Below are 23,915 nucleotides of genomic sequence, written 5' to 3' on the forward strand. Positions count from 1 at the left end.
ATAACAAGCCACAGCATTTATTACACAGGCTTATAGTGGTATCAGCTTAAAATATGATGTCTGGGAATAAAAACTTCCAGGACCTTGAAGCCAGTGTTTGCCACTTTTCCTGCACATCAATAATCATGTAATTGTCCTCGTACTGATGGGGACAGCAGTCAGCTAGCTTTCAAGATTGGTGTCACTGCTGCACCAGGAGGAAGATCTCTTTCACTACATATTTTTACATCTTCACTCATAAATTTCCTGAGAGAGATACAAGTGATGGTGAAGCTCTTTCCTAGTATCACAACCAACACTTGGAGAGTTATTTCAGGTTATCAAATGGTTGAGAAGCTTGGTTGTTTGGATGTGAGGCACTGTGGCACATAAAGAGGGAACAGAGACTGTCAACAGGATTGTTTTCAGGATGTTCTATTTGTGGGATTGCACTTTCACACTTAGACAATTTAGGAGCACTCAATACAGACAAACATATGTTAGCTGAGTATTTTTCTCCCTGCTTGTGAGCTGTTTGTTTATGCAGTACTAAGCCCATTAAAAAAAAATTCCTTAACTATAGTGAAGGACCTAAAGTTTGTGGCTTCCTGAGCATAACTGAGATTCCTGGACCTGTGGATAAATAAAACACTGCGTATTTTTAGTTAGTTGACTATGTGCACAGCATTCATGTGTATCTACATTGTATCTTGCCCTGAAAGTAAGTAGAAGCTCTTCCAGAGAGGCAATGACACAGAATCCTTGGTTCAGAACTAGGTATCCGCAATCTGTGGTAATGAGGAACATTTTTCTCTCTAACAAATAAAAACACTGCAAATTCTGTTCTTAAAAATATCCTCCTGACCTGGCATATAAACAGGGACTTGTGCACAAAGTACCAAAAACCTTTTAAACCTCATTTTTCCAAGTGTGCTGAAGCTACATATATAGCTTCCATACATATATTTTGTGTCAAGCTTTGGGTTAGATGACATCTAATATCTTCAAATCTGAAATGGAGCAAAAGGGAGGCACCCTTTTGGGGTGCAGTGGAAAACCTATTTGAATCTTCCACACACAGCAAGAAATAATTTTCCTTTTTAACAGGTTGCATCTTGTCCTTTCCATACATCTTAAGTTTCCTTTCATCCTACAGGTCTATGACTGTCTCCTAAGCATCCACCAGACTGAAACAATTTCATGTTTTCTGTGGCCTACAGCCCATACATAAAGGAGAACAAGGAAAAGCCAAGCTGTACATCAGCCATGAAGTGTTAGCCAGAATTCTCACAAAACGTTTTAAGATCTGTATAGAGTAGAAAATACAGCACTCTGTTGTGTATGTTATCGCCCATATGAATGACAAGCAATACTAAGCACATGCCTGCCTTATGATGAAAAATACATCTTGCTAATGAAATTGTGTTCGTTGTGAAGTTCAGCAGAATGCCATTAGAGGGCACGAAAGAGTAGTTGTGTAGAGAAGGAAAGAGCCTCAAGCAAATAGCCTCTTTAGAAAAAAAACTGGAATCAAAATAAAATACAAAAAATGTTTCTAGTGAATCACCTTTGTTGTGCAATCATTTCTGGATGCAGTTTCTCTAAAACCACACTTTTTCCTTCCTGAGTCTCCCATTACTGCAGGGAATGGTCTTGGTCACCAATTAAAGTAAGAAACGATCAATTTTGACCCAGCAATAAAAAACTTTTCCCAGAATTTGTAACTCATGTATAAAAGACGACAAACCCAAAGATTCAGTAATCTAACTGTTGTGCCAGTGGCACAGGCAAATCAGAGGGATTACAGATGCTCAGTACAAGCAGAGCAGCTGATGTCTAAAAGGGTCAGTAAAATAATAAGAGATTCACACCAGGAAACAGCCACAACAACATGTGAAATGTATTTTAAAGGCATTTAACAGGTTTCTATTAACCCCTTGCACTGTTGTAAAAGGCCTGTAGAAATAGCAAAATGTATCAGAGTACAGTCAGTAGAAAATGTTAAACAAAATCCTAGTTTTCTGAGAAACTTTTTTTTTCCTTGGATGCATTCTACCTCTTTCTTCTATCTGAACGGCCCTTGTCAGAACAATCTTTAATAAAAACAACCCGTCTCTAAGTGTTAAAATTTTTCCTCTTTATCAATGAAAGTTAGTGTTACTCTTTGGTAGCATATTCCAAACAATACAATAAGAGTTGCTGGTCTTAGCAGTGAAAGAGAGGAGAGGAAAATGTGCTCCAAGCTAAAGAGAAAGCTCACAGCTTCTGGAGAGGCAGAGTTTTAGTAGGTGTATCCAGGAACAATAGCAGGAAGAAGGACACAGCTGGGTACACAGATAGGAAGGCTGTGTGGTGGGCTGGCAATTTGGCATGTGTTCTTTTCATACAAAGAATGAGTCCAGAGTAGGAAGAATGGGGAAAGCTTGTGCACAAAAGCCTAGGCACAGAGGTGTCCAAGAACTCTCTTACTTAGAAGCAGCAATACACTCTCTGGAGTCCTTCTGCTGAAATGTGGTAGCCATTTTTATTTTCCAAGAATTCTTTAGTTCTTCATGTTATAAGTGCCACTCTGAATATAATGAAAGAGAAGTCCTTTGCTGAGGAACATAGGTATTCCCATCACCCAGTAAAAGCATCTCACTACTTCTTTAGTCCACTTGCCTGTTATAAAGATGAATACAAGTCTTTGGTAATGGTAGAGCAGCATCAGATCTTTTTTCCTGTATGCAATTGTCTGGAAAACTATTAAATTGTGTGAGCTTAGTAGAACAGTAATATTTACACTTATTGTTAATGATTACTTGTATGATACAATGAATAATGTTAAATGCTGTGAAAACACAGGAGAAACTAAGTCCTTACTCAAAGCAATTAAAATTCCTCAAAACAGGTCTGGAAATGTGAATGTAGTGAGAAAACTTACTTCTGCTCAAAAACAATCTTGAGTTAAAAATTTTGGACAGTCATGCTGTATGCCCTAAAGGCACTCTCTGTAGGATGGAGTTAATACAATTACACTATTCAGGAAAACAGAAACATCTACTTAAATTGTTAACATAATTCATCTTTTGTCTTTAATCTCTGAAAGGTTCAGGTTTATTAGCCACCCTGAATAACTATGAATTTGATTTATTTTGTACACAAGTCTGTCTTTTTCTAGGGAATTTGCCAGTATCTACTCTGCTGATTCACCATACTGAAGCAAATTATCATTCTACTCTACTTTGCCTTGCTAACAACTGGTCCCTTTTTTGTGAGTACATGCTCCAAAACCACTTAATTCAGAAGTCTTAGTGATTGGTGACTGAAAAAGTCTGGAGATTTTGTTTTAGTGCAGATAAAATGTCTGCCTTACTACTCACCCCTCTACAGTAAGTAATAATTACTAATTACTTATTACTAAGTATTTTTTTATAGCCCATGAATTACAGGATAAGCTATCCAAAATTTGTTCATAACAACAGATTATTTTCACTATTTGTTGATGATGTCCTTGCTTCAGAAAGAGCAAGGCCAAAGCCTGATTACAACGGCATTAGAAATCCTTTGTGAAGTTTCAGCCAAGCATTTATTGGTAGAAGTGTACTAGGGTGCAAAATATCCTTTTGAGTAATTTTGAAGTTCCCAGTACTACATCAAAGAGACTACAGTCTGAAGATATGGAGCCTATTTATTAAAGTCTCCTATGAGAATCCAGTTGTTAGAACATAACAGCTTGTGAAGCATAAAGTTTCTCCTGCTTTGTTTTATATAAAAACATTTTTGTTATTATATGACATGATAGTCTTGTTCCTCCCAAACACTCCACTTTGACTCTCCTCTCCAGTTAGGTCCTTTGACCAAGTTCTGCACTTAAACTACATGCAGTAAGTACACCTTTTGTGATGCAGAGAACATCAAGCCTTCCTAAAACAACAAGCCCTTCTGATCTGAATTCAGATAAGCCTTGGGTTATTCATAAAGTTTGAGCAGTCTTCCTTTCTCCATAAACTATGTAATAAGCTTTTGCAATATCTAAATCCTTGCAATAAAAGGTGAATGCGAATCTCTATGTCAGCAAACTGATTGCCACATACTTTTTTTTTTTTTTTAGAAATAATATGGTATGAATATCAGGGTAACTTGCTTCCCAAGGAGTGGAAACAGATTCAGAATACATGATATAGGGATTAGAAACACAAGATACATTCTCACTCTGTAGAATTTCATTTCCTTTTCATGTGACTTTACTTTGCCTTCAGTTTTACATGTGATTGGAAAACTTAATAAAAGATGAAGATGTTTGAACTCCCCTCACATTATTTACTTCATGAAGTTAACATTCACAAAGCATCAAAGCTTCTGTTTCAGTGCTGTATCAAAAACCATGAGGCTTTAAGGCTGGCCAAAGAATCAACACAAGCCTAAAGCAGAGGCATCAACTCATGAGACTGCTGAGAGACTGGATTAAACAGACTTTTTAAGTGCTGTGGAGAGGGTGAAAAGAAAAGGGGGAAAAAAAATCTCTACACATGCTTTTAAACCCAGACGAGTTTCGGAAGAGTTTCCCTGCTTTGGAAAAACATTCATTTCGTTGATGCTCAGTAAATACCTATTGATGAGATGACATCATCTCATCAGACAGAAAGCAATTGCTCAAAGTCCTAGACCTGGTTTTGCCTAAAATACGTGGCCTAATGTGGTCTGACAAAAACAAACAAGAATGGCAAAATACAAAGAGCAGCAATGGATTTCACAATGAAGGAAGATTTCACAGCCCATTATTGGAAATAAGAATACCCTTATTATGGGGCCTGGCTCCTTTCACAAGCTGAAAACTGTATCCTGCGGGAGTAATTTGATTGTGGTATTCTATACAATTTACATACTGACTCAAATTTTTTCTTTGCTCATTTGTTATTATCTGTTTTAATACTGGGGATGGTAATCATGATATTTTTTCATTTTTCAACAAAGCCATTACACCTGCATTGTCCATACTGGGAGATTATGCTTTCCCTTATGTTACACTGCTGTTTCTTGGCTGCTGTATCTAGATTTTGCTAATCTACAGGCTGTCTGGTTTCTCCGTGCAAAATAAGACTGGCAAAGAACAAAAAGCTCTATAAAGATTACTTGTCTGTCTACAGGAATGAACACTCACATTACTTTCTTAAATTCTTGGGCGCTGTATTGCAAATCCACCTCCCACCAATGACATCTTCTGTTGTTCAGTTATATATACAGGTAGACCCTTTGTGCTTTCATAGCTTTAGCAAGAATGAAAGCAAGTTTGAGAACTAAATCTAGGGCCAGGCCTGGACAATGACCTGTGGCTGGATGCTGCCTGGCAGTTTCTATGAGGTCAGGCCTGCCATGTCTTTGCTGGGGCCAGAATGGACACACCCATGGGAATGAAATGGGGTTCTGAACCAGGGGTGTGGATGAAGGCATTAGCAAGGGGCAGTACAAGGCCGTAACATTGGCCTCTGCCCAGCCAGTGGAAATAGCAGAAACAGTAGAGTTAACAGAAACACAACAGTGGGAATTTTAATAGTAAAGAAACTGTCAAAAGGAGTCATTACAAAAATTTTGGATCCTGCACATCATAGTAACTTAGAATGGAAGAGGGGAATTAAATTTATTCTGCTTTTCTTGTACGAGATTGCAGAGGTTGAAATGAAATGAAAGTCAAGGACATGAACAGTTGCTGTGGCAGTTGTGACTACTATATCACTAAGACTGCCATTAAAAATGCACTTACACCAAGCTCATCTGCTCATATCAGAAGTTAAAAATTGTTACATAGTTGAAATAAGCTCATTACATAAAAATATACAGAGGTGACTTTCCAGAAAGCATTAATCAGTATTTTCAATATTTTCTTATTTTACTCAATACAAGATAGAAAAATGAGGTCAGAGATTATTGAGAAGTGTTAGGAAAAGAAGAACACATGAAGCAAGTGTGATGTGATGTTAAGAAATAGATAATTAGGAAGAAATAATAATGTTAAAACAATAAAATTGTGGTGCTAAAAGAAAGGTAAGTAACAGAGTTTCAGCAAATGTTATTTTCTTATTAGATGGTAGAATTAGGAAGACATGAAAATATGTAGCAATTATAAAAATGATTATTATAATGAATATGGCGAAGTACTCTGTCAGCCTTGAAACTGAAACTTTTGTGATCTAAGCTTTTAACACTAGACAATAAAATACCATACTTTCTTTGACACTGTGTCATACTTAAGATTTTCCTTTAAAAATTCAATTCAAATTAAATAAATTCTCTCCTTTTGATTCAATGAGGAAAGCATTTATATTGAACTAGAATTAAACTGCCATTCATTTTCTCCAAGGACAATGACTTGGCCAAATCTTAGGCTTCATAAGGCTATGAACTTACCAAATGCCTATTTTTAAGTGCTATTTGAGAACTATGTTATTCGCAATAATCTTTCAACACTTCCATCCAAAGGAAAGACTAAAATTCATCTGTCTTGCTACAATGCTGAAATACGACCCACTGGTTACTACCACTGTATCCAAGGGCTTTCACATGTGTTTTTTGAATAAGATATTGTCATAAAAAGAATAGACTCCTGAAGTTTTGTAGTGTCATTTATCGTCTCTGATCTTTCATCTTCATTAGGTAGATTCTTCTGAAAAGCCCTGGAAATTCAAGAGTTGGATTTAAACCTCTTCAGAAGACATAGTTTTCATAGTTATGCTATTTTAACCTTGTGAAAAATAAACAGGTTAGACTATTTCTTCAAGCATTTTTAGATCAGTGATTTATAGAACAGGTGAAATGACAGACCGTATACTTTTATACTGTTACAGTCAGACAGATCAACATGGTAGAAGGGCAATACAGGAGTGTAGTAGCAAAGGGACTAGCACAAACAGAATGGGGTTACGAAGGAAAAGGAAAAGTACTTACCCATCTCTGAAGATCTAGGCTCACAAGGAAAACTGCACAAGGAAAGGATCTCCAACCAGAGAACCTTCCACAGTGGCAGTCAGCCCTTAAATACAGTTTAAGAGAGGTGCAGCAAGGCTCCACCCCTTCTGGTCACACAGGTGAATTGACTTCACCTGTACTCCCAGGGCTGACTGGATCCTTTCCCCAGGTGCTCAATACAGGCCGTGACTCAACAGTTACCATATATATACAAATTTCAAACAGTTGCATATGAACCATTGCTATCAACATTTTCTAACTACTATATCACTTTGCTATGAATGAAGTGATTTCAAAGCTATCCTGGAAAGTCTACAGGGCTCTAAATTGACTGACAGTATCAACTTCCCACATATACTAATAATTCTTCTCAAGTTAAAGGTATGTTTTGTTCATCTTTTATGGACTCCTCTGCAGGACACGGAAAGTTTCCATAAGCTTCCCACTCAAATACTTTAAATATGCTGACTTTCAATAATCATATACTAAATCACAGTTGTCACTGAAAAAACTCGAGATGGTCATGACTACTTTGAGGAAGTATTATACAGGCTCCCTCTTTCCCTTGCAGACTGATGCTTCAGTATTCAGTAACTGTTCCCACTCTTTGATTAAATGTAAGCCTGCAGATTGGCACCAAGACTTCAGAAGCTTTACCATTTAGGAGCCAGATGTCTTCTTCAGGTAGAATAGTACATAAATGGTAATTTAACATCTTTTAGACTTCGGATGCTATTTCTTCCATTCATATTCACTAGTTTTAGACTGCTTTAATTCTGCCAATTTCACATTTTTATTGATTTGTTTTTAAATATCTTTGCTTTTTGTAATGTTAAAGTACATGTTAACACAACTTTGCACAGTTACAGCTGAGTCCAGTAAGCTACAGGGGAAATGCAGATAAGCCATGCCCCACTGGATGGAATCAGATCGTCAGTACATCTAGAATTCAAATGTCTGGAAAGAAAACTTATGTGATACATTCAGTCCTGGTAAACAGAAAGGCAATTTCTCTGAAGGTTCTGGTGTTATACCAGCCTTGCCAATAAAGAGTTTTAGTTAATTAAAATGTGGCAACTTACATATAAGACAAGCTACCATGACATCAGCGCGTTTCCTCATTGACTATCTGGTTATATCAGGAGCATTGTTCTTCATCTTCAAAGCTATCCATTAGATTAGCCTAAGCTTCCATGAATGACCTCACAAAAGATCCACCAAGCTCTCTAGAGTTAAGGATAAAAACTGGAGTTAGGAGCACAGAAGACAAAGATCTCCTAAACATTTGAACAGTGATGTACCTCCTTCCTCAAAGGAATGAGCTTTATTGGGAATCCCAAAGTTTTCAGATCAAAGTATAGAATCCATTCCTTAACATGGTCTTTCCCTGGAATAAAAGATGAAATACAAAATCCTGATGTCAAGGAGGTGATGAGAGAGATATGGGGCTTTTTAATGTTTACTTTTAAAGCTTGGAATATGTTCACACAGCACAATGTTGGAGTGTGATAAAATTGCTTCAGCAGGCAGAGAGGTCATTAATGGCATGTTTCTGCGCCGGGAAGAAACTAAACAGGAAAGAGAATAAGGGTCTATGTCTCACTGTGTTTTAAACGCAAGTGACTTTGGTGGTCTCCATCTTGCACTGTGCTCAGGGTGGTCTATATAAATTATCAGGACCAGATCTGCATGGTGAAGATATTCATTCTTTGTCATCATTCTTTTCATTTCATTCTTTTTATCTCAGATAAAAGGTAAATTTGCAGATTCAAAATCTGTGATCTGGTATTTCCTGTGCCATATATTTTATTTCTTAAGCTCTATACAGAAGAAGCTATGGTTGCATTTGAAATACAAAGGATAAGTAACTGTTTTATTATGCTGTTTATTAGTCCCTGCTAGAGTACTTCACAATATAGCCACTCACTACTATATAATTTGTTTATATAAATTTATCCACTCCCAGACAACTCAGTTCTCATTGTATGTCTGCAAAGCAAGTATTATCTACAAAAATTTCTAATGTTTCAGTATTCTGCTGCTGCTGCTGAAATTTCATATTTAGAAATCATGAGTAGGTTCATGAGCACTAATAAAATATTTGAACTTCTGCTCTGTTCCTCACCATAAAGAAGCATATCTGAGATGAACAGGGGTGTGTTTACCTTATGGAATGCTGTAGTGCAAAGGTATCTCTACATGCTCTATACTTATTTAAAACTAAGTAGTGTTTACAGTTATTTAAACCAGCTTTAAAAGAACTCCATCTGGTATAAGTATTTTGCCTTGAAAAACAGCTTCTAACATCTGACCCATTTTGATTTCTTTCTAACATGTTCATTGTCAAATAAGCATGAAGTTAGGTTTTGGTTCATTCTGTGTTCTCCATTTGGGACTTGCATTCTCTGTATCTGATTATGAAGAACTAGATACAGTGGAGACCTTGAACCTGGAAAATTGAATCTAATTAGCCCTGTCTCTCTGACTAATCCAGCTGAACATCCTTGGAGTTTCTCAGGAGTGCAGAGTTAAACAACTACCTGCATGGTATCAAGATTCAGTCCTCCATTATCCATACAGTCTTATCAGCTATATGTGGTTATGCATAGTAGTTGTTATTTCTCCTCTAAGATTTAAAGGGAGCATGAATTCCAGTCATATAATTAAATTACACACCAGAATAGACCTTAATTTCAGGTAAATCAGCATAAAATAAGAGTAATGTAATTGAGATGAAGCTGCTGATTTCCAGTGGATTACCTTCGATTCTTACCAGTGTTGTAAAAATTAAAATCCAGTCTACAGTAGCTATTGTTTCTATCCTGAAAAATACCTTCTCCACAGCTATTTATCTTCACATTGATAGGGCAGTAAATAAGTACTTAGCCCATAAATGAATACGGTACATGAAATACTTTGTATGCTTGCTACGTATGTAGCTTAATACAAGTATAGAAATGGATTAGACATTCCTTTTTAGTTAAGAGATATATCAGTGCATAAAGTCACAGTCTGGGTTCATTTAGCCTTTTCATTTGTAGTGCTCCATATTACATGAGCGCAGATCTATTTGAATCTCTTTAATATTCATGATCCTCTCACCAGTCTGAGTGAAAGAGATAAAGCTTTTGATAGCAATCTCAGCAACTTGATTAACAATGCACTAATCATCACTACCATTGACCTGATTCAGAAATGTTTTCAATTCATCCATCACTTTATAACCAGAGATGATTGCATTACCTTACCATTTTTTATTTAAATAAAACCACATGAGCTGTAAATATCTTGCCATTTTAACTAAATGCACCTTGGTACCAAATTAATTTATTTTTAAAACTAAATACCAAAATGACCTATAATAACCAATTAGGGCAGGAGCATAGGGAAAGTATATCACAAGTGGTCTGCAATAAAATCAATTCACTTTGACTTCACATCAATAAATGTTAAATTGTGCCAAGGAATTAATTTTGCAATAAATTGTTATTGTTGTTATAAAATCTAACTAACGCATATTACCAGGAGTAATTATCCATATATCAGAATACATTGAATGTAGAGTGTGCTCTATAATTATTCCCAAAATTGCTTATCATTCAAATGGTAATTTCAGGGAAAATGTTTCTTTAACTATAACTTTATAAATTTCATCTGAAAATTATTTTTTAGGATTTTTCTTTACTTGATACTTCAAAGAAAACAGAAAATGGTCTGTGGAAAATGCAACAGATAATAGGTACGCTAATGGAATTTAATCAGTGTTTCTTATTTTATGTATAACTGCAGTAATGTTGCAACAGTATTAGAAAAGTAAGATACCTCATTTGGAGTGGAATTTCCATCATGAGTGCAAACTGGAATTTTTAAGCCTAATCATTAGAAATAGGCAGTATTGCTAAAAATATTAATATCCAGCCCCGTAAGAATATTGGTCATTAAGTTTTATTATGAAATGTTCTATTTACATGATGTCATAATATTTGTGTTCAACCTGAAATCCACTTTCACAGTTAATTGCTGTAGAATTTTGAAACTGTGATGTCAGTGACCAAAGAAAAAGAGAAAGGAAAAGGAATTAAAAAAGGGGAAAAAAAGGGAAAAAAAAGAAAAAAAAAAGAAAAAAAGGAAAAAAAAAGAACAACAGTGAAATATTTCCTCTTGTCTGACTTGTACAGCTAGATAGGAGTTTCCAATCCTCCTAATGTTTTGCAGGCCATGAGTATCGTGCCTGTTACACACAGGCAGTTATTCCCATCTATCTCAGAATCATAAAATAACCCTGATTGTAAAGGACTCACAAAGATAATCAAATCCGACTCAGGGCTCCACACAGGACTACCCAAAAAATAAAGCATATGTCTGAGAGCATTATCCAAATGCTTCTTGAGTTCTGGCAGGTTTGGTGCCATCACTACTTCCCAGCAGTATAGGACAAATTAAAGTAGTGTGCCCCAAGAGACAGACATCTTCACTGACAGGTAATTTTTACTTGGGATGTAGGAGATGTAAGTAGAGATTTGAGTCATTATACTGTTTTCCATTTTCTGGGCCTCAGATCATTGAAGTATTAATTCCACTTTGCTTTTCTATATTTAGCAATATTATGATTATGTTGAATTTGTCACTACTTGTTTGTAGTTGTTACGACCATGTTCAGCTCATCTGAAACTTTATAACAGCCTTTTATTTATTTGTTTGTTTGTTTCCTTAACACCATCATGCATCTGAAATTGCAGGTCAGTATTTCTCTTGAAACAGTTCAGAGGTAGAACATGTGAAAGAAGCTCATCAGACATGTAACCATTATATGTAGGTACAATTCCTGACAGTATCCAGTTGCTCCTTGATAAATTAAATCTATTAGTGGTGCTCCTTTGGTTTCATCACTGTTTGAACTTAAATGTTCTTTGCAATCTCAGTAGGTAAAGTAGGGAGTCTAAGTAACTTTATGCACAGAACTGGTCACTGTAATTTGGACATAGAGACAGTTACAAAAGGAAGAGATTAAGGAAGACATCTCAGCTAATACAGCTGCAAGGTGAAGATCTCCACAGCAAGAATTTCAGTCTCTGCAACTACCATCACCATTTTTTCCATATGTAATAATAAGATAACATAAAAAGGAAATACCAGTGATACAGATAGTGATCCTTTACATATTTAGGATCAACTATGAGGATGAACTTTGTAAGATGATGTTGAATACTGTATGTTTCTTATGAAATAATTCTATTCTGCTTAATATATTTTATGCCACCTTATTTTCATGATCACATATGGTAGCTCAAGTCAGACAAAAAGCAAGGTTTTCCCAGAGGATTGTAGAAAGATGCTCTTTTAAAAGTGTTAAAATGCTTGAATGAAAACTTTAAATTCTATGGAGCTTCTGAATTTGCAGTTTTTTTCAGAAAGTACTTGTAAAAGTAACCAAAGCACTTTATTTCAAAGTCTGTGGCACATGTCCTGAAAATGTGACAGAATTTTCTAACATTTTCTTTACTGCCTTAGGTTAACTAAACCCAATCATTTGCAAGATAATGAAAGTGGAATTTCCTTTTGCAAGCAAGAAACATATTTTGTAAAAAAATGGATGGTCTCTTAACTATTCTACACATATGGCAAGTGAAAGGAAATATTTCAGCACTGAGAAAGACATTTTAAACCTCCTAGAAATGCACTGAAAGAGGCTACAGCGTAACTGGGTGCACAGGATTGCTCATACATCACTCTGGATATCCAGCTTAAACCCACCAAGTAAATTTCTCTCTAGGTCAGTTGTTATGTGAGCAAGGATATCCATGAGGCAGATATAGTACTTAAAGCCTTTGCATGTGAATTAGCTAAATACAGTGTTCACTTCTAGTATATGCTTCTAAGTAAATTGCTCCGTAAGTGTGAAAAATAGTTTATTTCCATATTAAGATCCTTCTGAAGTGAATCAGTTTTATCCAATGTGTGATTTTTAATGAATGATTTGGATTTAATTTTCATAAAGTAAAAAGTATCAGCCTAACCATTTAATACCAAAATTCATGACCTAGAGGAATGTTATTTTAAAGCTGTTTGCCTTTAAATTGTAACAGTCTGTATATCTATTTGTCTAGACTCCATCAAGGGGACTATTGTAGCTGGAGGCATTGGTTTGAAGAAGACTAAAGGGCTACATCATGTCAAAGCCTCAAGTAGGAATTATTGCCTTTCTTGCCTCAGTTCACAGCTGTATTATGTCACCAAATCACATCACAGTGTAATCAAAGATGAATAAAATATTTTTTTTCTTTACCTTAAATGCTTTCCCTGTCAATTACAATCAAAGGACATGATTTCAGGTCTGTCAGTTGGCTGGGTTCTCTCCTACTGATGACTCCAAAACTGTAATCTGCTAAATATAAAATGAATCAGAGAAGTCTTAGAATGATTCTGCTATTAAGAAGAAGAATGTTTTTCTCCCACAGGGGACAAGAAAGTAATTGGTCTTTAAAGAATGAAATCAAAGATGTTAAAAAATGACCTTTTTGGTCCTTTCCTCTCTACTTTTGGCTTTTTTTTTTTTTCTTCTGTGGTAAACCCTCAGCCTTTCAGCATTCTCCTCTTAAGCAGATAATCATGAGTATTCTAATCAAATCTGTCCAGCTTTGTGTGCCATTAGAGTAAACATTTAACTGGCATCTTGTTTGCTGCATCACACCTTTTTTTCCCTCTGTATTATTGTTAATCGGGTGCTTTGTAATGGGCAGGCTGTATGCCTGCTGCAACTCCAACTTCTAGGCAGTTTACTGGCTTGATTACATCATTAGCCATAATCAAAAACATTTCCCCAGAATGGTTTTCACTTGGTATTAAGGATTGCTTCTTTTGATCTTAGTAACATCATTTTACGATAGGTTGCTCCTCATTTACACTACAAATGCTGGCAAAAATGAAAGCAATACCTTCACTAGTAATACCAGATAAAATAAGTAGTTCAGCAGTCATCCCAGCTGCTTTCACCGATGAACAATCACTTTTCTCTTGTAAGAAAACGTAAAGATAGATAAACAGACAGGTACTCTTGTATTTGTATGCATGCCAGTATTATATACGTATGCATGTTATATATTACATATGTACATGTATGTGTATGCACACATATACATTTATACCTGTACATGTACATATATTTATGTGTGCCTGTGTTATTGTACACTGCAATTTCCTGATGCGTTCTCTGTCATTATACTTAACAGTACATCCGTTTCATCATTTAAAAGTGTTGTAAAACGTATGTCACTGGGTTGCAGCCTTGTAAAATGTATTCAGTCACATGAAAAAATTTATTACACATACATTGCTTCCATATAGTCCAAAAGTTTATTTTGAACTTGTTAGAAGCTTCATACCATAATTCATTTGTATGATTTCTAATGATTTCTTTCTTACAAGGCTAGTTCAATGGATATATCCAATATTGGTTACTTGCACTATGAAAGTATCCATAGAGTAGCCACTATGAAACTGAAAACCTAGATGGCAGATTTACCTACTACAGAAAAATCATACATGTGTTATTCTGGAGCACTAACAGCAATACACCAGATGAGTATAATAAAAACTATGTTTGATCTGTACTGTCTCTAGGACTGTGATAGAGCTGACCCATGTGGGTATGACAAACAGAGGATGTTCAAAGACCATTATCCTCAATATACCCTTGATCTCTCCTGTGCTCTTCCTGTCATATTTTACAGTTGGATCTTTTGGTCTTTTACGGTAGATCTGAAGTTTGCTGGGGGAAGATGGGAAGTGTTTTGTGGCTTGCATATAGTGTCAAAACAATAGAGTAGGGAAGAGGTTCTCAAAGCTTCTCCAAGCTAAGCATCTATACTTGACTTCTGAGGATTGGGTTTTATGTCCCAGATGTTGCTGTCCAGTCCCACATCCCTGCTTTGCTCCCATTCAGCTGCTTGCATGTACTGCAGGGTCACAGGACATAGAGGATTTACACAATCTTTCACCTTTCCCTATTAGAGCTGGGAGCTGAGTCTCACTGTTCAGGCAATCTCCCCCTTTCCTGCTACTCTATATGCCATGTCATAATTGCTAGTAGATTTTTGCAGTTGAAAATCTTCTTTATTACATTTTTTTGCCATTTCCAAACTGAAGTGCTGCATTTTACAAATGTCTAACAGACACTTGCCCTCCATATGCTCACTTGAGAAGCTGTGGAAAAGGAAAAGGAAATTAGTGTCATCTTCTTGTTGGTTTGCAAATTTGTTTGATGTTCTTCAGTTGCTGATTCCTTTGTAGACTCTAATATAAGTCTGAAAGAAGCAGCATGCAAAAAAACCTAAAAGCTCAGAATCTGTTGAATTTTCACCAGTTTATGCCATCCACAGTGACAGAGAAGTAGTTTTTTCTAGTGACATATTTTCATTTTTTAGAATGGCCATTAATATGGGATGGGTAGAAACAAGGTCCTTGCCTGGCAGCTGCCCGAACAAGCCATGGTATTTTCATGTGGACATTCCTTGTCTTTTCAGAAAAACATATACAGTCTCCAGTGGCCACATCTAAAATGGTCGCTGCCTTTAGTAGCATGATGCACTGCACAGTCTACAAACATAGAGACACAGGAAGCAGACTGCCTGCATCCATCAACCTAGTAAATGCATCCAGATTAGCAGAAATATTTTGAAACAGCCAATAATTATAAAAGAGTTGCTTGCCGTTGCATAATTATTTTATAAACCACATAACATACAACTGTTACTTAGTCACAGAGGCCCTCTTCACACTGTACCATATGGCTAATGGCTTCTATCGCACATCACACCATACTGAGTACTCCTTCTCATCATACTGTATTGGCTACTGTCTCAGTTTGCTGTTAATGTCTGTGTTACCCTTTCACTGCATGTTTATTTTATGAAATTGTGGCATCTGTTTTTGGTGTTTATTCTAAAATGACAAAATGCCACGTTTCCAACTCTAGCCTGAAAATTACCTCAATATTAATTTCCCAAGATGGATTTTAAAATATATTTTTGTTGTCTTTTTCCTGAGTCTCTGACAAACACCTTTCGACTTTTTATGCATTTTGATTTAAAATAAGGTGAGGGTTTTTTTGTTGTTTCTTTAATATTTTACTGAATTATTTGCAGTGTGTAATACTGTATATTCTTTCTGCTAATGACAACCATGCATCACCTACACTCACCAAACCATCGCTGTACTAAAATATAAACAGCCTTCTTTTTCATTCAGCTTCCAAATATTTCATATTTGTTTCACAGCAAATTTCTTATTCTAGTAAGAAAGCACTATTGCAGGAGTGTAGCTCATGTCCACAGGATCATTTTCCTAAGTTTCAGCAGCATTATAGCAACTGGGTTATAATTTAATAGTGAAATAGTTAAGTAATGTAAAGGTAAGCTGCATTTTAAACTTCCTTAATACTTTGAATGAGCAATCAGAATCGGAATGGCCCTAGAGATATGAATTTAATGCCATCAACCAATGTGTCTAACAAGCAATATATTGATGCTCCCCAATAACACCACCAAAAACTAAAGACAAAATTATTTTGCATGCAAAGGCCAAGTTCCAACAAAAGTCATGTTTGGCATTGGCCAAGTGTATGCTGTGGAACTGGGTCACTTGTAGTCACTCTATCACAGACAAATCCTGGACTCTTCTGCAGCCACAGACGCCTATTGACAACAGAAGCAGTAACAGTCTGTTGGGCAAGACAGCCAGGTCAAGGGTAGCTACAAGGATGGAAAAAGCACAAATGTTATGCACTTGCTTCTCCAAGATGTGCTGGTAACCATCTGTGTGCAAGTGTATGAGGTAACAAGTCCCTTTCCATCAGCAGTTCAGAAATGTGTCTGCAGTAGTCTCCATGGTCAGCTCTGCAACCCTTCTAGAACTTTGTCTTTTGAAGCCTTTGACAGAAAAACCCTGTGTCGATTTTGAACATCTGACCACTGCAAAACAGAACCAAGGAGTGAGCATCCAAATGGCTCTTCAAAATGGCAGACAGGCAACTATCTTTTTAGAACTAGACCATCTATACTATCTTTTCTCAGAAAGAGAGCGTTAAAACATGCCAAATCAGGGCAAGTTCATATTCTACCATTTAAGCAGTGTGACTGATTAAGCAGACTTGTTGCTCAAATTCTGTGGGGCTTTTTTGTTTTCTGTTTTTTAGTTTTTGTTTTGTTGTTTTGTTGTTTTGTTTGCTTTTTGTTTTGTTTTGAATGGCATTGTTTAATGATGCAAACAAACTTCTAAATCTGATTTCTGACTCAGTGCAGAAGCTGGACTCTATCTTCAAGAGGTTTTGAGACCCACACACATTCCTTTTTTGTTGTTCCTTTGTGAAAAAGCATGTTTCCTACAGAAATGTTACTAGCAGAAACATAGTCACATGGCAGGAACTGAAAAAGAAAGTGTGATTTTCAATTATTTCTTTTTAAATTACAGAGATTAATATTGATCCTTTTTTTTTCTCCAAAATCGGACAGGACTTCTCTCAAAACCTCTCAACTAAAAGTTGCTGACAATGCTTTTATCACTTTAGCCAATCCTATGCACAGTCAGGCTTCATTGCCTTTAAATAAAGATAGTCTACAAAAACCTTAAATATAAAATATTACGCATTCATATCTATGCATACTTCAAAGACAAAAGAGAAATAAAAATCCTTGTTTTCCATTGAAGTTACAGAATAGTGGCTTACGACAGTTAACCAGCTATACCAATCTTTTAGAATATTTTAAAACAGATCTTTTAAAACAGATCTTTTTGACATGCATTAAAAGCTATTTTAAAGGATGCATATTGTGAAAGACCAGAGTTTATTCAGCAATTTGATAGTTACCAGCCAGTCAAGAGGAGGAGGTATTCAGAAAGCTAGAAATTCTCAAATCCAAAGTCTAAATATCCAAAAGGGACTAAGAATAGCATTCCTAATTTGACTTCCAACACCAGTTCTCTATTGTCTTTTCAAAATGATCTTAACAAACAAAGGTAGAAGCAGAATTGAAGTCCATCTTTTATGGTTTCCACATACTTCCTGCATCATTACGGGGTTTTTTCAGCTATTTCTTGACAGCTCATGTGCCTCACCAGCAAAGATCTCGATTTCTTGAGCCTTTCTGTATGCCGCTTCTCCATCCCCATGTATACTGAAGGCCAAAGAGAAAAGTCTCCGTGGAGCCTTCCTCTTCCTGTACAGAGGAATTATTTATCTGAGACTGCGTGGCTAGGTTCCACAACATGGCTGTATGAAAACCTCATGCCAGCTGTTAGCCCTTAATGTAAGCCTCATGGGGAGATTATGAAGTCTGGTTTTAATACCTGACCCTACTCTTGTTAAAGTTGGCGAGTTGTTTCCCAAGTGGTTCAGTAAGACCGCAGTGATGCCTTTGGAGGACAAGACAGTTTTCATTTCTTCAGAGTCTAACGGAATCATAGAATCATTAAGGTTCGAAAAGACCACTAAGGCCATCTAGTCCAGCTATCAGTCATCCCCATGATGCCCACTAAACCATTCCCCCCAGTGCCACATCTTCATATTTCTCGTACACCTCCAGGACAGTGACTCCAACACTTCCCTGGGAAGCCTGTTCCAATGCCTCACCACTCTTTCTGAGAAGAAATGTTTCATAATATCCAGACTGAAGTAGAAATTGGCCATGTTCAGTGTCCCAGGAGAAACACCTGAGTAGCCCTGAACGACTACAGGATGAACTCACCTACCATCTCACAGCTCACCTCATCTCCCACTGTGGTTCCCTTGCACGAGACCACCAGCAAATGCCCCATTCTCTCATCCTGCTGGCCACCTAAACTAAAATCAATCTACTCAGTCAGACTGTCTGCTGACAGATAACACAGTTGCAAAGAACTAATTGACAAATTCAGGCATTTGCAACACTTGGAAAATTACTCAAATTTGTTCAAGTATTTTTGAAGCTGCCTCTGCAGCTTATGATGTTCCTCAGGCATTTTCAGTAACTGTTACCTAGGGGGAGAGAAGAAAGCTCCATTCCAGCAAAGCAATTCTCTGCTGAATACTGTATATAACAACTACAGAATCTTAACTGCCTCTTAACAAGTTTTTTAATTGACCTGTTCTGGTATAAAGTGTCTCATGTTATCTTTTGCTTGTTGTTTTTGTGTGTGCATTTTTTTTTCCTAGACATCACACTGTGCAATTGCCTCAATAAAGCAAAGACAGAGTGAAACAGTCATGCACAATGTGTGCAGACTAAAGCTGAGGATTCCCATGTAGCAGTTTATTCATGGAGCTGGTTACACTTCCTTTATATCATTCATAGCATGCTAGCAATTCCAGAAAAGGGAAGCATTCTGGAGAGAACAAGGAAGGAACAACTGTTTGTTAGATGCAGAATGGACAGTTAAAAATCTTTATATCTGATTTCCTTCAAATTTTTTCTATATCTGAGTGATGTTTATTACAAACTAACATGTTAACAGTAACATCAGTTGTTCTTGTTGATCAGACATCTCCTCAGTTTTGTCAGATGCACTAAAGTAGGCTCCCACAATAACCTCACACTAATATTAGCTTGACTTGAGTACTATCAGATGCGTGCTATTACACAATAAATAACATTTTGCTATATGTTTAATAAGAAAGCCACCCTTTCTATTTTGAGAAGTGTAAATCTTGCAAATCTTAGGAAATTTTGAAATAGCATAAAATATACCAGCATGATGCACCGAATTGTGCGCAACTGGAAGAGATAGAAAAACAGTAGGAAAAGGAAGTTGTCAAAAACATTCTATTTTAGCACTTTTTTTTCTTTTTTGAAATATTCTATAGGCAAATAAGGGAAGAACTGAGTTATTATTATACAGATAATCTGTCTGAATTTTCCGTATATCTTTCATGAAATGAGGATTCGTAAGGAGTCAATAGGTCCTCTAAGCAATATAAACAATCGTTAAGTAGAAAACCCTAAAAACTGACATTAAGTGAGACTTATATTAAATTGGATTGTTGACTTTATGGAAAATAATGTTTACATCATACATTTTGGTCTGCAGAACCATGGAGTCATGTGAAACAAAGTCTGACTTTACCTTGTTATTTCCTTTGCATCTATGATATTTGAATTAAGGGTTATTCAAAAGTTATGCCTCATTTCCTTCCATACCTCCAACTTCAGACCGCTGTCAAGTATTATTTATTAACTCCATTATAGTACCACATGGAGACCCTAATCAAGATTATGCCCCTACTGTGTTAAACTCTGTACATTATAAAATAGAAGATAATCCTTCTCCCAAATTCTTACATCAATATAAGTGAAAGATACTAGCAAAAGATCTCATGATAGCGTAAAAAGAACTTAAGTGACTTGATCAATGGCCAATGGTAAGTCAGTGGCAAAGCCAAGACCAACATAATTTTCCTTTTCCAGCCCACTGCTTCCAATCAGCAAGGATGTAAGAGGGATAATCTGCAATAACAGTAAAATGTACAAGATTTTTTTTTTCAAGAATAAGAAGGAAAACAGTAAGATCTTCACAACTTTCAGTAAGATCTTCACAACTTTATTTCATTATTTGTAACAGCTGTCTGAATTCTCCATTTGGATAGAGAGCCCTTTGGCTTGCAGAAATGAAGTAGAATGTAACAAAATGTTTATTCATGAGAGGAAGAAAAACAAAACTGTTTCATGTCAAATTGAAATGTCTTTACTATGAGAGCAAATATCTGAACTAATGAATCTAACGTTCCTCCCTTTTCAGTGCCTCAGATCTGCTGCTTTTTCTTTGTTATGTCACTATACTGTAGACCAGATGGAAAAGAGGCTCCTTGGTCTTGGTGGTAAGGTAGAACAACAAAGATTTTCACATTAAAAGAGGCTTGGTTATCCTGTGCAGGAACAACATGTCCCTTTTCCAATTTAGCCTCTGTATTTGATGACATTTAGCACTGACTGATTAGCAGATAAAAGGCAGAATCCGTTGCTATTAGACAAGCTATTTCCACAACTAATTTCTTTTTTTTTCTATATTTGGAAGTTATATTTGGTGTTCAATGTGTTAATCTGTATCATACAAATCACTAAATTCCTTGATCTTAGTTTTCTCTAAAATAATGAAAATTAGAAGGCGGCTCTTTACAATAGCAATAGATTCACTGTTGTTTATCTTAACTACATGGAAAAAAAAAATTCATGAAAGGAAACTTCTAGGTTGCCACACTGAATTGGAAGTGATCATGTCAGACAGAAATAGCAGCAAGCAGAATTGGGATGATCACTTAAGACTGTTTCTAAATTTAGAGCCAGCAAGGACAAAGAAATTATTCTACAAAATCACTGTAAATAATTCTTGCAGTAGCTCAACTTAGTCAAGAACTTGGAGATAAAAATCACATAAATCCTACTGCCTACAACTAGGCCTAGGCATCTGCATTTAACAAGAACCTCAAAATCTTTTACAGATGAAATGTGGCTGGGATGTATGCAGACTGAAGAGCTCTTCAGAGTCTGTTCCAATGAAAATATTGTCTAAGTACATAAGCATTAGAGCTGAACAAATAATTCTCAATGAATAATTTATCTGATTGATTTCCTCTTTTTCTTCTCTCCCTCTTCAGAGGCTATGCATGGACAGAACAAAAAGTATATTGAATTTATTCATTATTTGAAATTATTCACAATCTTGTTCAGTGAATAATTCTAGGCCTGCAAATCCTTTGAACTGTGGACTTTGAGTAGCTAATTTGCAGCTCACACCATAAAGTGTGTAATAACGAACTAACTAGCTAGCCAAGCACCGTTTTTAATTGCAAGAGTCTGACATCTGAATGAGTTCTGTTTGAAATTCAGTTCAGTGAGAGTACAAATGCTCAAGCTGGAAAGTCATTTTTACAGGCATTTTCCTAGTTCAGTGCAACTGCTCCAAAGCTGTGTTTGAAGAATTCATTGGATACAAGGCAACATATTCACATGTTCTAATAGTCTCTTATTTAAATGAGCCCCAGCAGTAAATAGATTATCTTAGGAAAATAAACATTCAGCTTAGTGTGAAATTTATTAAAACTAATAAGAAAGTATTTCATGCAACATTTTTTGCCTTACTAAGAGCTTATGTGGACAAAGAAGGGAAATGAAGAGAAGTAGCTTGTAGACATTTCTATGGAAAGTAAAACTGGACAAGTGAAAACACTCGAGGTGAGTCTGGCAAGTCTCTGCAGAGCCAGAAGTGATTTTTCCTATCTTCATTCTTTCCTGCTTTATTCTCTTCCTGACATCCTACTCTTGCCTGTCCTTGACAGAGCCATCAGTTTAAAAGTAAACTTCTGGGTCTCCATATCACTCTTATTGAAAGACTAGCTACAGAGCGTTGATCAAAACTGAAGGCAAGTAGACAACCAGAGCAAGATATCAAGAAAGGCTTTAGTATACTTTAAAGTGTTTCAGCTAAGGGCTTGCTGAGGTCAGAGAGAGCATTAACTGGTATTTATCTGCCCCATCTTGTGAGTTTCTGTGTATCCCTAGAGGCTTTATCATATCCTACCTTTGAACTTCAGACTTTCAGTATGCTGGTGTATCTCTCATTCAACAATTTCAATTGTGACTGTAGCCAAAGAAAGAAGCTAGAGTTTATTTACCACCCATCAATCAGCAAACAAATTATTTACAGATGTGTTCATTTATTTGACTCTTTCATTTATTTACTTATGACTACAGCAAATACCACCACCAGACAGCGTCCAGATGGAAAACAATTACCTCACACTGGAACCGTATGCTTCTCAAGAGAAACTGGGAAATTATTTGAATCTTAGACAGTTAGAAACACTTAGAAGTACAACATTAATGCCTTTTGTTTCTAGAAAATTCCCTATGTTACTGTTACTGTTAAATCTTCCTGACGTATCAAAAAAAAAAAAAAATTCAACATACAGAAAGAGGCTTAGGACACTGTGAGTTCAAACTGAAAGGTAATTCAAGAGTGCAATCTAATCTTCTGAAAAAATTGCCCTGCACACTGGGTCAAGTGCAAGAGTAAGCCAAACCATGTTGTTTACCCAAATACACGTAGCTTGAAGCTCAAAGTATTCCTAGATGTAGCAAGTCAGAATTTACTATCAGAGGAATAGCCTTTTGATAAAAATGAAAAATAATTAGATTACTAGTTGATCAAATCTGCTTATAAAACCTTACAGTATTTGAAGCTGATTAATAAAATTAATAACAATTTACAATATAACCTCTGTGCTGGTAGCACAAGATAGACCAATATGCATGACAATGAAGAATGTATCTCTATATTCTGTATTCTTCACTAGTATCTCACAGGCTTCACAATTCCAGAGAAGTGACAGTTCTGCAGGAATATCCAATAAATACTGGCACTGGGAAGTTGCAGTTTGAGACCTTCTTTACATCTCCAGACTGTGCTGAAAGAGAATCCAGCCTATCATCTGGATCATTAGAGTCAAAAGCTCTACAGGCCCCACATCATTGCTCAAATGGTAGAAACGATAGCTTTCATCTGCACTCCTCCAAATCCAGATGCACTGTCATTTGCTCCTGCTGTGGCATTGCATTTTGAACTTCATGTTTCACTGGGTTGTGCCTTAAAGGCAAAATGGATCCCTTATAATTCTAGAGAATAATTGAACTAATTCAATTTCCAGACATGTTTTAAAGATGTTTCTGTTCCCAGATATGTGGTCATTTGGAGGGATTTTTTTCAGTCTTGGTTCTTCCTATTACTCTTTTCATTTGACTGAATTGAATAGAACCCTTGCAAGAATTCTCCCAAGGAATGGTAGTAGATGACAGCTTAAAACTGAATGTGGTGCTTGGGTATATGAATACATTAAACTCATTCTGCATAATAAAAACACAACTCTGTACAAGAAAGAACTGTGCAACCATCTTGTTTAAATAAGACACAAGATCATGCCTTATTAATAATAAAACTGGAAGTAATAACTGTGGAACTAATCTATC

Source organism: Meleagris gallopavo, chromosome 11 (genome assembly GCF_905368555.1).
Source record: "Meleagris gallopavo chromosome 11, MGAL_WU_HG_1.1, whole genome shotgun sequence".
NCBI lineage: Eukaryota > Metazoa > Chordata > Aves > Galliformes > Phasianidae > Meleagris > Meleagris gallopavo.